The sequence below is a fragment of the Carassius gibelio genome, chromosome B18 (assembly GCF_023724105.1).
Source record: "Carassius gibelio isolate Cgi1373 ecotype wild population from Czech Republic chromosome B18, carGib1.2-hapl.c, whole genome shotgun sequence".
Classification (NCBI taxonomy): Eukaryota; Metazoa; Chordata; class Actinopteri; order Cypriniformes; family Cyprinidae; genus Carassius; species Carassius gibelio.
In genome coordinates this window covers 12782170-12800188 of record NC_068413.1, presented here as the reverse complement: position 1 = coordinate 12800188, position 18019 = coordinate 12782170, and the positions used below count along the sequence as shown (strand labels likewise).

The following is an 18019-nucleotide window of genomic DNA, read 5'->3' as shown; positions in this document are numbered from 1 at the left end:
GGCGGTATCTGTACTTTACTAGAGTATTATTTTTTTCTCCTACTTCCACTTTTACTTCGGTACATATTTTCGCTGAGTTTAATACTTTTACTCCGATATTTTTTTTATGTGCTGCATCGTTACTCGTTACAATTATAAAAATGTTACGAATCATTCCATTACAAACCACTGCCAGAACTGTAGATGGCATGGCAGGTTTGATGACGCTGGCACATCATTGAGCGAATCAAGCGAGACTGCGCGTGCTGACTGAACTGCTGTGAAGAGAGAGATGAACACCGAGCCGAGCCAGATAATGACTCGTTCATGAGTCAATAACCGGTTGCATCGGTTTTCGGATGACCAGTAACGTTAGTTCTTTCTGACAGTTCGATTCAATAAACCAGTTGAAGAAAACAGTTCACCGATTCTTTTGCGCTCGATGCAATGGCGTCATTGGCGTTGACTGCACTTGGGCTCATAACATTAACACAGAATCAGTTCAGAATCAATCACCAAAAGAATCAGTTCGGTTCCAGACGCTCTGTGTGTCGGTTTGCTTCACGCTAAATCACACATGCGCAGTATCATCAGCTCCTCGGTTCACGAATCGGACGCGTCTGACAGAAACGGTTCTTGACTCGTGAACGAGTCATTATCTGCCTCGGCTCGGTGTTCATCTTCAGTTCTCTCTTCACAGCAGTTCAGTCAGTGTACTGTTTGAGTCAATGAATTACTCCGGGATATTGGTTTGTTTTAACTCAGAGGGAGTGTCAGACACATTAAACAAGTTAACAGCTTAATTCATCTGTGGATTAATGCGTATTGGAGACGCGAACTGTTTAAAACGATTCAGTTCGATTTGGTGGACTGTTTCAAAAAGATCCGGTTACATCGAATGATTCGTTCGCGAACCAGATATCACAAACTGCTTTGTTTTTAACTGTCTTACAACAGTCACGGAAGAGAAGACAATGCTGAATAAAGTCGTAGTTTTTGCTATTTTTGGACCAAAATGTATTTTCGATGCGTCAAAAAATTCTAAATGACCCTCTGATGTCTTAGGGGTTTGAAACAACATGAGGGTAAGTTATTAATGACATCATTTTGCAAATTGGGCTAACTAACCCTAGTAACCGTTTTTTGTTTACAAGAAGTTACAGTCAAAGGAATTGTTATTGTCCTTTAGGTTAATCATTTGAAATAGTAAAAACAATATGTTCCAACTTTTGACTATTTTCTTTAATAGCTACATAACACAATACTTCTACTTTTACTTTCAGTACTTGAGTAGTAAATTTTAAAATAGACTACTTGCAATACTTAAGTACAAAAAATTTTGAATACTTTAGTACTTCTACTTAAGTGTGGTGCTTAAAGAGCACTTCTACTTCTACTCAAGTCACTTTTTTGATAGAGCACTTGTACTTTTACTCAAGTATGGTTCTCTAGTACTTTATACATCTCTGATTGAGTTTTTGCATTCTTTTTTGCTCTTCTTTTTGCATGTGATTCTTTATGAAATCCTCTTTGTGCACATGTAGAATTTTGGTGAAATTAGGGGAGGTAAATGTAACAGGTGTTATATAAATGTATTAATTTCACACAAAATCCCTCCCTTTGTTATTATCAATTATTTTATATTTATAAACTTATTTTTCTATTATAGTAATTTTTCTTTCATCTGGAATGTTATTTGAGCTGTTTATATCCTTGTATGTAAATTTTTCAGTGTTATTTTGTAATTGTTAATATATAGTACATGGCCCCTTTAAGAGTAAGGTTCCGGTTGCTTTCCTTCAGTTCGCGGTATTCGCAGTTGGGGAAAGGTGAGTTCTGCTGGAGCTCTCACTAAAAAGTTTTAAATTAGTTTGTTTCTTGTGACTAATATGTATTTTTTTTTTTTTTTTAAATACAGTTTAATCTTATTGTAACAATAATAGAGGTTTGGTAACATGAAGTATGTATTTTTTCTTTTGGTGTTTATTAACCGTGTAAGTTCCTTGGCTAAAATTATCTGTTTTGACTGGCAGGTCAATGTTGAAATTGTGGAGAAAGCCACGGATTGACTTTTGTTTTCATAAATTTTCAACTTTATTCATTCAAGTATGCTTTCTATGAATGTTTCTGTTAATATTGTTGTTTTTAATTCAGGTCAAATGTTTAACATTGAGATTTTTTTTTTTATATTGTTGATTTAATCAATATGCAGTCCATTTAATAATGGGAATATTATGGCAGTTGCGGTAAGCGCAGCTGGGGAAAGGTCAATGTTAAGATTTTTCCCATAAATTTTCCTTTTTATTCATTCAGAATAAAAAGTTGTCCAAAGAATCTCTTGTTGTCCGGTCTGGTTAAAATATCAACACAACACAAAGAGAAGATACAGACCGTTCACACTATGAAAGGAAAAGCCACAGAATCTAACAACGGGTTGGTAAATCAGTTCAAGTTAATAAATAGTTATACATCACCCAAATAGGGAATAACCATGTGTCCTTAACTACTGAAAAATCTGTCTCATATTTTAAAGTTAGTCAATGTAGTTTATGGAATATGTTAATTAAAGCTGTATGTGTGTAAAAAATATTCATATGTGACCCACTCTGTAATCGTTAAACATAACACTGTTTTTATTTAGGGCCTGAGCACCAATGGTGCAAGGACCCTCTTGGAATTAGCCTTTTTCACACTTCCGGGTTTTGTGTTTCCATTGTTTGCCAACACAGGGTAAAGCTATTTCTGGTAACAATTGCAGAGTCAAGAAGTAAGTGTTGCTGTAGCGCCCTCTGTGCACTTATTCTAAACGAAAACAACCATATTTGAGTTTTCACTGGTTTCCTTTAAATGAAGACCACAAAATGAAATGGATCATCACTATTAGACGAGAGGAAAGGTCTACATTTGTAATTCGGAGAGGTAGACATATGTCTGTAGTCAGCATTTAACCGCTGACGATTACATTCCAGGAAGTTCGTGGCTAAAAATTGGTTGCATTCCCAGTCGTTTTCTATGGAGCAATTTAGATTACGTTGCACACCACCTCCAGGTAACCTTTTTTTTTTTTTTACCTATTGATGATTCTATAATTGCAGGTACATTTGTTGTCCAAAGTAATTTTTTCAAGCCTTTTCAAATAGTTTTTCAAATATTATTAATCATTTTATAATTTTCTCATTGTCATTGATCACAGGATGTAAAAGGCCATAACAATATAATATTTTAATTAATAGTGTCTTGTATAGCTGGAAATAATGATCTCTTGTATGTGTGTGTCTGTGTATGACTCAATTCTTTATTCTTAAATACTATCAACATTCTCATATATATATATATATATATATACATATATATATATATATATATATATATATATATATATATATATATATATATATATGTATGTATGTATGTATGTATGTATGTCACACTGTCTGGTGTCTGTTTCTCTACGCTCTGAGTCTCCACTAGTGGTATCACTTCCCCATGGGCACCTCACCGTAGGCACTACAATTCCCACAAAGCCTTGTCCCTTCATCACAGTAATCGCAGTCCTGTTAATTGCACTCAGGTGTCTTCACTTGATAGTCATTACCCTGCCTATATTAACCGGTCTTTTTCTCTTTGTCTTCATGGAGTCCTTTCTTTCCGTCACCTAGTTTCCTTGCCTTCCGAGTTTCCTTGTCTTCTGAGTTCCATTCCTGTTCCTGTTCCTGTTCCTATCCCTAGTGTTTGTTTGTTTTGGATTGATTTCTGGTTTTGACCCCTGCTTGTTGGATTCTGATTTGGATTACCCATTAAACCACACTGCGTTTGGATCTCTCATCTCCTGTGTTTCCCTGGGTCTCCGATCATAACAATATATGTATATGTATAAATGTATGTTATAGCCTGTAACAACTTGTGATTCATGACATTGAGTGACAAATACAATTATTGAAAGAAATAAAATGTAAAAGCAGGGGGAAAAATATTTTGGACACCAAATGTACCTGCAATTAGAGAACGACCCTTTTGTCCAAACAGTGTACTGTGACGTGAAATTAAAAAATAGTATGACTATTGTGGCAAGCCAGTGTGGGAAGGAGAAACCCCAAACCAGAGGAGCAGGCCCCGGCAAGGAAAAGTCATGAATCATGAGTACTTCCACCTGCTCACCCTCCAGACATGGAACCACCCACAGCTGCAGTCATTGATGACCTAATGGAGGTCATCATAAAGGTAGGATCTCTGCTTCAGTTTGTGAGAGCGGCCCAAAGAGAAGGTGCTAAAGCCTCTGGATGGTCTAGACAAGCGAAAGAGTAATTGAAGACAACTGGCTGAAGAGCAAAGCGGATGAATTTTGTCACATGTTGCTTACTGACCTGCCTTTTCTATGCTCTGTCTCCCATTTTAAGGTGGCCCTGTGTAGAAGCAACACCAACTACGAAGATACCTCAGACTGGGAAGAACTTAAGTTTACATTTAGATTTATTTTTGGACCCTCAATATTTCTTGGCTGAATAAAAGCCTCTGTTTGGTTAACTCTCCATCTGCTTCTCTTGTGGTTTTCTTTATTCTCATGACTATGAAAATTGTAGAATCACACTGAAGGCATCAGAACTATGAATTAACACATGTAGAATTATATACATAACAAAAAAGTGTTAAATGACTGAAAATATGTCATATTGTAGGTTCTTCAAAGTAGCCACCTTTTGCTTTGATTACTGCTTTGCACACTCTTGGCATTCTCTTGATGAGCTTCAGGAGGAATTTCACCTGAAATGGTTTTCACTTCACAGGTGTGCCATGTCAGGTTTCATAAGTGTGATTTCTTGTCTTATAAATGGGGTTGGGACCATCAGTTGTGTTGTGCAGAAGTCAGGTGGATACACAGCTGATAGTCCTACTGAATAGACTGTTAGAATTTGTATTATGGCAAGAAAAAAGCAGCTAAGTACACGAAAATGAGTGGCCATCATTACTTTAAGAAATGAAGGTCAGTTCAGTCAGTCCGAAAAATTGGGAAACTTTGAAAATGTCACAAGTGCAGTCACAAAAACCATCAAGCGCTACAAAGAAACTGGCTCACATGCGGGCCGCCCCCGGGAAAGGAAGACCAAGAGTCACCTCTTCTGCTGCGGATAAGTTCATCCGAGTCACCAGCCTCAGAAATCGCAGGTAAACAGCAGCTCAGATTAGAGACCAGGTCAATGGCGCACGGAGTTCTGCAGCAGACACATCTCTAGAACAACTGTTAAGAGGAGACTGTGTGAATCAGGCCTTCATGGTAGAATATCTGCTAGGAAACCACTGCTAAAGAAAGACAACAAGCAGAAGAGACTTGTTTGGGCTAAAGAACACAAGGAATGGACATTAGACCAGTGGAAATCTGTGCTTTGGTCTGATGATTCCAAATTTGAGATCTTTGGTTCTAGCCACCGTGTCTTTGTGCGATTCAGAAAAGGTGAACAGATGGACTCTACATGCCTGGTTCCCACCGTGAAGCATGGAGGAGGAGGTGTGATGGTGTGGGGGTGCTTTGCTGGTGACACTGTTGGGGATTTATTAAAAATTGAAGGCATACTGAACCTGCATGGCTTCCACAGCATCTTGCAGCGGCATGCTATTCCATCCAGTTTGCGTTTAGTTGGACCATCATTTATTTTTCAACAGGACAATGACCCCAAACACACCTCCAGGCTGTGTAAGAGCTATTTGACCAAGAAGGAGAGTGATGGGGTGCTGCGCCAGATGACCTGGCCTCCACAGTCATCGGAACTGAACCCAATCGAGATGGTTTAGGGGTGAGCTGGACCACAAACAGAAGGAAAAAGGGCCAACAAGAGCTAAGCATCTCTCTGGGAACTCCATCAAGACTGTTGGAAGACCATTTCAGGTGACTACCTCTTGAAGCTCATCAAGAGAATGCCAAGAGTGTGCAAGGCAGTAATCAAAGCAAAAGGTGGCTACTTTTTTTTTTTTTTTAGCAGCCATATCACCCTGGAGTGTTTCCCAATGAAGCTAAGCAGGGCTGAGCCTGGTGAGTACCGGGATGGGAGACCACCTGAGGAACCTAGGTTGCTGCTGGAAGAGGTGCTAGTGAGGCCAGCGGGGGGTGCTCACCCTGTGGTCTGTGTGGGTCCTAGCGCCCCAGTGTAGTGATGGGGACACTATATTGTCAACAAGCACTGTCCTTCGGATGAGACATTAAACCGAGGTCCTGACTCTCTGTGGTCAGTAAAAATCCCAGGATGTCTTTCCAAAAGAGTAGAGGTGTGACCTCAGCATCCTGGCTAAATTCACCCATTGGCCTCTGACCATCATGGCCTCCTAACAATCCCCATATCTGCTGATTGGCTTCATCACTCTGTCTCCTCTCCACCAGTAAGCTGGTGTGTGGTGGGCTTTCTGGCGCAACATGGCTGCCGTCGCATCAACCAGGTGGATGTTGCTCACTGGTGGTGGATGAGATGATACCCCCTGTCTATGTAAAGTGCTTTGAGTACCTAGAAAAGTGCTATATAAATGTAATAAACTATTATTATTATTATTATTATTATGTATATAATTCCATATATAATTCCACATGTGTTAATTTATAGTTTTGATGCCTTCAGTGTGAATCTACAATTTTCATAGTCATGAAAATAAATAAAACTCTTTGAATGAAAAGGTGTGTCCAAACTTTTGGTGCATTAGATGAGGCTCTGCAGTTCATCAAAGAGCTGGAGATGAGGTTGCAGAAAATGTATCTAGAAAAAAAAAACAGTAGTGAACACTTTTTGTGTTTCTGATCAAACTCTCAGATATTACACAAAGTTTCCCATCAGAGGAAGTTTTCCAGGTGTTCTGGGAGTCTATATGTCCATCTGCCAGCAATCTGGTGTACTGGTCCAATGAACAGAGGATTGGTCAGGAAGAATTCCCAAGCCCTAGCCCTGCACGGAAAATCCACCTCATAGATGAGGGAACAAGTTATTGCAGACATTTTTGGACTAAGTGTGGCTAAGGTGAGTAGGACCATTATCACCTGGGCTAATTACCTGTTTTTTTGTGTTAGGTTCAGTACCTATTTGGATGTCAAGGCAAAAAATATGCTCCTCCATGCCAAGGAATTACCGTTTGTTCAGTCCAAACCTGCGAGTCATCCTGGACTGTAGAAATCCGCTGTGAAAGCCCTACATTGCTGACACTCCACTATGAGATCTTCTCTAGTTACAAGAGCACTACCACATTCAAAGGTCTGGTTGGGGTAGCTCCATGCGGTACAGTGACTTTTATCTCTCAGCTTTACACAAGTTCAATCTCTGACAAAGAAATCACGAAGAAATCTGGGATTTTGGACATACTTGAGCCTGGAGATGTGATGTGGTCATGGCAGACAAGGGATTCACTATTGAAGATATGCTCTCCAGTGTTGGTGCTAGACTGATAATCCCACCTTTCAAATGTGCCAAGCAGTTCAGCAAACAGGACTGTGAAAAAACACAGGCCATTACACACCTCACAATTCTTGTGGAAAGGATGATATTGTTTAATAATTTTTTGTTAGTTTTTTAGTTAGTTGTAATGCATACATACCATCATTAAATGTGTTTTTACTTTTTTATTGTAAAGTAAAACAGTGTCTAATGTATATTGAAATTATATAAATTTTCGTGAAAATAATTGGGCCGACACAATGAAATAGCTGATAATGAAAAATCTTTTTTTAATAATTCATGAAAAAAAATGTTCTGGTGTTCACTGTTATTTCACACATTGTATTAAATAAATATATACAACTAGTAAATGTGTATGTGTCACAGGTCGGAGCGGACCACAGATGTTGCAAGTCACGCCCCTTCCTAGTTTCCACCCCGAGGAGGTCTCAAAGCAACCCCAATGACCAGACAGACCAAGCGTAAGTAATATTAAAACAACTTTATTTAAATTAATTAAAATAATTCAGGGAGGGGGAGGTAAATCTTAAAATTATCGTCTCTGTTCAGCAGGAGGAGAAAGGGGCCGGAGAGGACTATGCGGCGAGGGTTAGTATGTCCCTTTGGGCTTTTGTTGACTCGTGGCGCCCTTCTTTTCTCCTGAAGGCAGAGTGAAACACACAATGAGTAATCGATCCGGTGAGAGTGGCTACCTGTTACTTGGGTCCATACGACTGGCTGATAAATGACTTGTTCCTCCGATCTCTTCGTACAGGGTGCTCGGACGGCGCCTCCCCTTCTGCACACTCCGAGGTGAGCGCCAACCCGCGACACAGAACTCCAATGGCACTGCAAGAGAGAGGTCACTCAAACTGCGGGGGACAACACAGGTAGGTACTTCACAGGCAACTGGGGCTCTATTCTCACTTTAGTGATTCGTAGCAATGGACAAAGGTAAGTATTTCACAGGAAACTGGGGCTCTATTCTCACTTTAGTGATTCGCAGCAATGGACAAAGGTAGGTATTTCACAGGCAACTGGTGCTCTATTCTCCCTTTAGTGATTCGTAGCAATGGACAAAGGTAAGTATTCCACAGGCAACTGGTGCTCTATTCTCCCTTTAGTGATTCGTAGCAATGGACAAAGGTAAGTATTCCACAGGTAACTGGGGCTCTATTCTCACTTTAGTGATTCGTAGCAATGGACAAAGGTAAGTATTCCACAGGCAACTGGGGCTCTATTCTCCTAGAATACTTCTCCTGGGCGGTGGGCTTACGGTGAAATACTGCGATACAGTAAGTAGATGAACTGTCAGACCTGGAGTAGTAAGTCGTCGTAGCGCAGGCCTCCACAGGGATTTCCTGTGCGTCGGGGAAAGTTAAACACTGTCGCACCGGCCCGAACGCTTCCCTCTCCTCTCTTCTATTTGCAGTTTAAGGGATCTGGACCGGGGTGAACCTTTGAAGAGGCTCCACAACAGGTAAAGTAAATCCACACAGCTAATTTGCAACAGTAAAACTTCCTCCTTGCATATAGGTATAATTTTTGGCTTTTACTCACACCAGTCTTGCTTACGTGTATTCTTCACCACCGCTTCCACAGAGCCAGGGTATTCTGAAAGGGTCCAGACAGGACGTTACATTTGGGTCTCCATGCAGGGGTCGCAAAATGGCATTTAGATGAAAATGGCGCTTCACCAGCCTCAATGGTCACTGGTCTCCCCCACGACTCATCCAGTCCAGGGTGGCTACTGACAACACAACCACAGCATACCACTGCAAGATTTCAAGTGTACACACTCACAGCAAAGACAAGGACTCACCCACTGCACTCCACACACTCTACGTGAAATAGGGTCAGAACCACGGTTTACTAGGACTTATCCTGGGGTTTCGTTGGGCGTTGTTGATAGATGAAGGGCCGGAGGAATAACGTTGCCGTCACGACTGCTTGCGGCTTCCTGTACTCGTACTTCCCGGCTCACCCAAAACTCTGCTCCGTAATGGGGCCGCTGGCCTATTTACCAGATGCTCACAACATACGCTGGATAATGCACTCTCCCCAATGATGTACAATGCACTGTCCAATAGTACTCACAAATGAACGATAACACTCTTCCTTTGTCTCCTTCTCCTTCTAGCTGTCCAATCCTCTTCACACCATCGGTTTTCCGTTGCTGGAGATCGCCCTTGACGTTACTTCCGGTGAGTACTTCCTATGACTGTGACTCCAACACATCAGTAGTTTATATATAGATGGTCTCATCAAACATCAATAAATGTTGTATACTCAGCCCAGTTACTAGTGTCCTTGTCTCCTTCTTCACCCCGTGAAGATCCTCTGCCTTCACCAATGCTGACTCTGCCCAAACCTCTACACTGCCCGCCGGATCGGCCTGAAACGATTCAACTCCAACTCCTGTTTGAATTTCTGAGACTCTTTTTATACCCTTCCTGTTCTCTCCATTGTCCAATCCACGATCGCCGCGTTTATTGTCCTCACCTGTGCCTCGTACAGCCCAATTTGCCTCCCGGAATTTCCCGGAAGTTCCGGTGTTTGTAATATACGGGCCGGGCGGAAACCATCTTCGGGCGGAACCAACCTTCGCCACTTTTGGTTCCGCCCCCAAAAAGTCACAGTGTGACATCCTCCCCCGCCAATCTGTTCTAGTCCCTAGAACACCTTCTCACAGCCTATTCACCATAACGTATAGGGGGCCGACCTCGGTTCTCTCGCTGGGACCGCCGAGGGGGCGAGGCAGGGTCGACTCTGGCTGGCATGTTCTCAGGTCCTCTTGGAGCGGCCCAAGCGGATGCATCCACTGGGCCCCTCGGGACCACAGCCCATCCTCCGATCCAGGGGGCTACTGGTGCTGGCTCCTTTGGAGCCTCGTCCACGGGGCTAGGATAGTTCGGACAGGGGCGGATCATATTACGATGGACCACGCGGTCCGGCCCGGGCTTCCCTTCCGGCCGGATCGTGTACACAGGTTGCCCAGGCCGCTGCTGGCTTTGGACTACGTACGGGATGGTTTCCCATCGATCGCTCAACTTCCCTTTTCCTTGCCGCCGGTTATCTCGTACGAGGACCCTTTCTCCGGGGAGTAGAGGAGCATCTCGGGCCGTCCGATCATATAGCCTCTTGTTCCTAACCCCTGCCGTCTGTATCTGCTTCGTGACCTGCTCGTAGGCGAAATGCAGGCGCTGATGGTGACGTCCCACCCATTCCGTCAAACTCACTTCCTCCTCGTTCGCTGCTGCTCCCAACATCAGATCTATAGGCATCCGCACGTGTCTGCCAAACATCAGGTAAGTGGGGGCATACCCCGTAGTGCTATGTACGCTGTTATTGTAGGCTTGGAGCAAATTTGGCAAGGCACTCACCCAGTCGTCCTGACGTCCTTGATCCAGGGTACCCAGCAACCCCAGCAAGGTCTGGTTAAACCTCTCGCATCCTCCATTTCCCTGGGGGTGGTACGATGTAGTATGCGTCTTCGTACAGCCATACAATTGACAAAGCTCCCGGATTACCCGTGATTCAAAATTTGGCCCCTGGTCTGAATGCAGGAACTCGGGGCATCCAAATGGCTTGAAGACAGTTCTCCATAGGGCCGTGGCAGTGGTGTTCGCTGTTTGATCTAGGGTGGGGATAGCCCAAGCATATTTAGTGAATAAGTCAGTGACCACAAGAATGTTTTGGTAGCGGTCCATGGGTCGACCCAACGTCAAAAAATCCATGGCTACAATATGGAGAGGGGCCTTTGCATTGATGGGAACCATCGGTGCTCTGACCTCATGCCTTGACTTAAACAGAGTACACCTGGGACATGCCTGAATAAACGTCCTCACCGACGTCTCTAGCCCTGGCCAATAGAAGTGCCTACGCAGGAGGGACACAGTCCTCTCCTGCCCTTGGTGCCCCAACTGGTCGTGATAGGCCGAAATCAAGGCTTGTACCTGATCCCCTGGTACCACGATCTGACAAACTTCTTCCAACCCCGGATCTCTAATACCCCTACATAGCACGCCTTCTCTCAATTTCAGCTTGGCCCACTGCCCCAACAACTTCCGTCCTGTCTCAGTTTGGGCTTGCCTTTCCGCCGGCGTCGGCCGTCGGCCTTGTTCCAGCCACTCGCTTAGATCCCTCACCTCTCGGCTCCTCTGTTGCCTTTCCCTCCAACGACGGGGGTCCCATCCCCAACTTACGGGCACCGCCTCTTGTTGGCTCCCCGGTGCGTCTACCACGCCTACCATGCACCTCTCTTCTGCTTGGTCCGTTGTCGGCTCTGCTATGCCTCTCAGATCTTCCACTTCCGGGAGTCGGGACAACACATCGGCATTGGTGTGCTCCCGCCCAGGGCGGTACTGAAGCTGGTAATCAAAGTTCGCCAACTGGGCCACCCACCGTTGCTCCACAGCTCCTAGGTTTGCTGTCTGTAAGTGTACAAGCGGATTGTTATCTGTGACTACTGTCACCTTGGCGCCCCAGAGATAATCCTTAAATTTTTTGCTGAGCGCCCACTTCTGTGCCAGCAACTCCAATTTGAAAGAACTGTAGTTGGCGTCATTCCTCTCCGCAGGGTGTAGGCACCGGCTGGCGTAAGCAATTACCCGTTCTGTCCCTTCCTGCCATTGGGCCAACACCGCCCCCAGGCCAAGATTGCTGGCATCTGTGTATAAAACAAAAGGCTTTGTGAAATCAGCATAGGCTAAGATTGGGGCCTGTAGTAACTCCTGCTTGAGTTTTTGAAAAGCAGCTCCACACTCCGAGCTCCACTCAATGGTTGGGGACCCGCGGCCCCGAGGGCGACCTGTCCCAGACAGTAGCTGATTCAAAGGCTTTGCAATTTTGGAAAAGTTCTTGATGAACCGCCTATAATATCCCACGAAGCCCAAGAAGGACCTTACCTGCCTTACCGTCTTCGGGGCACTCCAGTCCCGTACTGCAGACACTTTCTCTGGGTCCACCGAAACTCCCGTGGCACTCACCACATGACCCAGAAACTTAACCTCCCGCCGCAAGAGATGGCACTTGTCGGGCTGCAACTTTAACCCGTACTTCTCCATCGCTTGGAAGACCTTCTCGAGATGTTGTAGATGGGACTCGAAGTCTGGGGAGTAAACAATCACATCATCCAAGTAAACAAGCACTGATTCCATCAATTGACCTCCCAAACACCGCTGCATTAGCCGCTGAAACGTTGCGGGGGCGTTGCAAAGGCCGAAGGGCATCCGGTCCCACTCAAAAAGGCCGAATGGGGTCGTAAAGGCGGTCTTCTCCCGGTCGGCCTCCTCCACCTGCACCTGCCAGTAGCCACTGGCCAAATCCAATGTGGAGTACCACGCCGATTGTGTCAGGCTAGCAAGGGAGTCTTCAATTCGAGGTAAGGGGAAAGCATCCTTCTTTGTTACCTGATTCAGCTTTCAATAGTCAACACAGAACCTCCAAGCCCCGGTCTTCTTTTGTACCAACACGATAGGTGCCGCCCATGGGCTACTACTCTCCCGGACGATTCCCTGGCCAGGCATGCCCTGCAGTAGGGTACGCACTTCAGTGTATAGTGTGGGCGGTATCGGCCGATACCTCTCTCGACTCGGTCCAGCTTCTCCCGTAGGGATACTGTGTTTTACCACTTTGGTACACCCATAATCCTCATCGTGGGCGGAAAAAACGTGCTGCCATTTCTTAAGCAGTTCTTGCAGCTTACGTGTCTGTGCCGGTTCCAAATCCTCCCCTTTCAGAGGCTCACCCACCAGATGGCCGGGCATGCCTTCTCTAGTGGCCTTGGGTGGCGGGTCCACTTGAGTCAGGGCCACCTCGACTACAGCAGGGAGCACCTGGTGGAAGCTAACATCTCTTCCCTCTCGCACCTGATGGGGTTCGACCGTTATTATCCTTGCCAACCTTTGATGTCTGTGCAAATGTACGGCGTAGGGGTTCTCATTACGAACTTTAACTGGGACTCTTCCTCGTCGGATCACCGTCAGGCCTCGGGCCACTTCTACCTGCTGACAATCCACATGAGGTTCTACCAACACCCAGTCTTCGGGCTCACCTTCTCGTTGTGGGACCCTTGCCCACACTATGGCTTCGCTCCCGGCCGGCACAGACAATGCGAAGCGACACGCCACTCGACCAACTTCTTCCCGGTCCCTCCGGACCTTGGTCATTTGCACCCGGCGACAGTCGGCCACAACACGTTCCCACTTGGGTCGTTCGGCCGGCGGTATTCTCTGGACGGGCCCTGCCTGAAATAATTCCTCCCAGCACTCCGAGAGGACGTTCATACCTAAGAGAGCCCTGTGTGTGCCCAAACAATGATCTTGGACGATGATCACTCCCTTCTGGGGCACTACCACTCCATGGATCTCCCAATCCGCCAGCCGATAGCCAATGTAAGGGATGTCCAGGCCGTTTGCTCCTTTCAGGGTGAGCCAGGGGGCCTCCCCTCCATGTACACCTTGCTCTCCAAATAATTCGTGAGACAGACTTTCGGAGAATAGGGTAACCTGTGAGCCTGTATCGACGAGGCACCGAATCTTGACGCCACACACTTGGACCTCCACCACTGGGCTATGCCCGATCATCCCACTCCTGGAGTCAGCTACTTTAGACGGGTCTTCTAAGGGGGTCCCGACCACACGACCCACTGTGGCCGGTTGACCTAAAAACCCCCCTCCGAAGCTCTTCGGGGCCCACACTGTCGACTATAATGGCCCGGTTCCCCACAGCGGTGACATATCGGCCTCCCCTGCTCATCCCACTCGAACCGAGGCCGGCTAGGCCGGTTGGGACGTCTGACTGGCTCTCGGCCTCCATCCGAATACACCCGATCTCAGGGGATAGGTCTCACCTCCTCTCTTGCATGTCCCAGGCGTAGCTCTCCCAGCAACGTTTTAGACAGTTCGGACATTTGGTCTCGGACATCCTTCAGAAGTTCCAATTTCAAGGCCTGTTTCCAATCCGTTACCTCTGGGGCCACCGCCGCAGACCCACTTACGGCTGCACACACCGGAGGGTCTTTCACCTCAGCCTCATCGCTTTCCAGTGCCACCGCCTCCTTCCTAAGGTCTTCGAAGGTAAGCCCGGGGTCTCTCCGAAACTGGACTCTCAGACTCTGACGTACAGGGCCTTCTCTCAACCCCAGTAGGAACTGGTCTCTCAATAAGGTTTCCCCATCTCCCAGCCCATGATCTGGACGTCCCTGTAATCGTGTGAACTGCTCTCGTAGTCTCAGTGCAAAAGCCCTACTGGGTTGACGGGGGCCTTGTTTACAAGCGAAGAACTGAGCTCGGAGGACAGCAACTGGGGTGGTATCGCCATATTGTTCAGTGAGGAATTGAAAAATGGTCTGGGCGGTGGCTCGGACAGCTTCTGGGGCGGCCTGTACTTCACGCCGGGCTTCTCCCTCTAGTGAATTCAACACAAACTGCAGCCGTTGTGCAGCACTCAGCCCTTGGAGGCTGGCCAAGTATTCGATTTGGGCTTTCCATTCGGACAGGCGTACTTCGGACTCTACGCCGCCGTATTTCTGCAACCAGGGGTTTCCCATAAACACTGGCATGACACGGGGTGGGGCCTCTGGCAATTCGTTGTCGGTCATTGGGGGACCCTGGTCGCTCAACTTGAGGTGAAACCCTGCCGACTGCGCCAAAATCTGTCACAGGTCGGAGCGGACCACAGATGTTGCAAGTCACGCCCCTTCCTAGTTTCCACCCCGAGGAGGTCTCAAAGCAACCCCAATGACCAGACAGACCAAGCGTAAGTAATATTAAAACAACTTTATTTAAATTAATTAAAATAATTCAGGGAAGGGGAGGTAAATCTTAAAATTATCATCTCTGTTCAGCAGGAGGAGAAAGGGGCCGGAGAGGACTATGCGGCGAGGGTTAGTATGTCCCTTTGGGCTTTTGTTGACTCATGGCGCCCTTCTTTTCTCCTGAAGGCAGAGTGAAACACACAATGAGTAATCGATCCGGTGAGAGTGGCTACCTGTTACTTGGGTCCATACGACTGGCTGATAAACGACTTGTTCCTCCGATCTCTTCGTACAGGGTGCTCGGGCGGCGCCTCCCCTTCTGCACACTCCGAGGTGAGCGCCAACCCGCGACACAGAACTCCAATGGCACTGCAAGAGAGAGGTCACTCAAACTGCGGGGGACAACACAGGTAGGTACTTCACAGGCAACTGGGGCTCTATTCTCACTTTAGTGATTCGTAGCAATGGACAAAGGTAAGTATTCCACAGGCAACTGGGGCTCTATTCTCACTTTAGTGATTCGCAGCAATGGACAAAGGTAGGTATTTCACAGGCAACTGGTGCTCTATTCTCCCTTTAGTGATTCGTAGCAATGGACAAAGGTAAGTATTCCACAGGCAACTGGGGCTCTATTCTCACTTTAGTGATTCGTAGCAATGGACAAAGGTAAGTATTCCACAGGCAACTGGGGCTCTATTCTCACTTTAGTGATTCACAGCAATGGACAAAGGTAAGTATTTCACAGGAAACTGGGGCTCTATTCTCACTTTAGTGATTCACAGCAATGGACAAAGGTAGGTATTTCACAGGCAACTGGTGCTCTATTCTCCCTTTAGTGATTCGTAGCAATGGACAAAGGTAAGTATTCCACAGGCAACTGGGGCTCTATTCTCACTTTAGTGATTCGCAGCAATGGACAAAGGTAGGTATTTCACAGGCAACTGGTGCTCTATTCTCCCTTTAGTGATTCGTAGCAATGGACAAAGGTAAGTATTCCACAGGCAACTGGGGCTCTATTCTCACTTTAGTGATTCGCAGCAATGGACAAAGGTAGGTATTTCACAGGCAACTGGTGCTCTATTCTCCCTTTAGTGATTCGTAGCAATGGACAAAGGTAAGTATTCCACAGGTAACTGGGGCTCTATTCTCACTTTAGTGATTCGTAGCAATGGACAAAGGTAAGTATTCCACAGGCAACTGGGGCTCTATTCTCCTAGAATACTTCTCCTGGGCGGTGGGCTTACGGTGAAATACTGCGATACAGTAAGTAGATGAACTGTCAGACCTGGAGTAGTAAGTCGTCGTAGCGCAGGCCTCCACAGGGATTTCCTGTGCGTCGGGGAAAGTTAAACACTGTCGCACCGGCCCGAACGCTTCCCTCTCCTCTCTTCTATTTGCAGTTTAAGGGATCTGGACCGGGGTGAACCTTTGAAGAGGCTCCACAACAGGTAAAGTAAATCCACACAGCTAATTTGCAACAGTAAAACTTCCTCCTTGCATATAGGTATAATTTTTGGCTTTTACTCACACCAGTCTTGCTTACGTGTATTCTTCACCACCGCTTCCACAGAGCCAGGGTATTCTGAAAGGGTCCAGACAGGACGTTACATTTGGGTCTCCATGCAGGGGTCGCAAAATGGCATTTAGATGAAAATGGCGCTTCACCAGCCTCAACGGTCACTGGTCTCCCCCACGACTCATCCAGTCCAGGGTGGCTACTGACAACACAACCACAGCATACCACTGCAAGATTTCAAGTGTACACACTCACAGCAAAGACAAGGACTCACCCACTGCACTCCACACACTCTACGTGAAATAGGGTCAGAACCACGGTTTACTAGGACTTATCCTGGGGTTTCGTTGGGCGTTGTTGATAGATGAAGGGCCGGAGGAATAACGTTGCCGTCACGACTGCTTGCGGCTTCCTGTACTCGTACTTCCCGGCTCACCCAAAACTCTGCTCCGTAATGGGGCCGCTGGCCTATTTACCAGATGCTCACAACATACGCTGGATAATGCACTCTCCCCAATGATGTACAATGCACTGTCCAATAGTACTCACAAATGAACGATAACACTCTTCCTTTGTCTCCTTCTCCTTCTAGCTGTCCAATCCTCTTCACACCATCGGTTTTCCGTTGCTGGAGATCGCCCTTGACGTTACTTCCGGTGAGTACTTCCTATGACTGTGACTCCAACACATCAGTAGTTTATATATAGATGGTCTCATCAAACATCAATAAATGTTGTATACTCAGCCCAGTTACTAGTGTCCTTGTCTCCTTCTTCACCCCGTGAAGATCCTCTGCCTTCACCAATGCTGACTCTGCCCAAACCTCTACACTGCCCGCCGGTTCGGCCTGAAACGATTCAACTCCAACTCCTGTTTGAATTTCTGAGACTCTTTTTATACCCTTCCTGTTCTCTCCATTGTCCAATCCACGATCGCCGCGTTTATTGTCCTCACCTGTGCCTCGTACAGCCCAATTTGCCTCCCGGAATTTCCCGGAAGTTCCGGTGTTTGTAATATACGGGCCGGGCGGAAACCATCTTCGGGCGGAACCAACCTTCGCCACTTTTGGTTCCGCCCCCAAAAAGTCACAGTGTGACATCTGCATATCATATACATTACAGAATATCTAATACAAAATGTATTCAGCTTGGTATGTACATATTTACATCAAATAAAGAGCAAGTACTACATATTTAATGTTATAATTTGTGATGTATCTAATATGTCACAAAAGATCTACTAGAAAATATACTACATACCACTCAACTACATAAAGTATATACATAAGAATAAATCTTAAATTCATATTATAATATAAACAGAAACTGTCCATTCATACCGCTGAAAGATAGACATCCA

The 18019-nt window shown here is 46.0% G+C and overlaps 2 long non-coding RNA genes across 10 annotated transcripts; one reads left to right on the top strand and one right to left on the bottom strand.

Annotated features, from left to right (window-relative positions):
• Positions 1-7872: 7872 nt before the first annotated feature.
• On the bottom strand, positions 7873-8678 carry LOC127976950 (uncharacterized). The gene is made up of 2 exons (XR_008158057.1): positions 8552-8678; positions 7873-8294 (listed from the first exon to the last, which is right to left on the bottom strand). It is a non-coding gene; the product is annotated as an uncharacterized LOC127976950 (long non-coding RNA).
• A 6634-nt stretch (positions 8679-15312) lies between these two features.
• Positions 15313-17763, top strand: LOC127976949 (uncharacterized). Of its 9 annotated transcripts, XR_008158050.1 has the most exons (5): positions 15313-15682; positions 15747-15810; positions 15939-16066; positions 16131-16273; positions 16338-17763. It is a non-coding gene; the product is annotated as an uncharacterized LOC127976949 (long non-coding RNA). The 9 variants fall into 9 exon arrangements; XR_008158051.1 differs by lacking the exon at positions 15747-15810 and having other exon boundaries at positions 16003-16066; XR_008158053.1 differs by lacking the exon at positions 15939-16066.
• Positions 17764-18019: the final 256 nt, after the last annotated feature.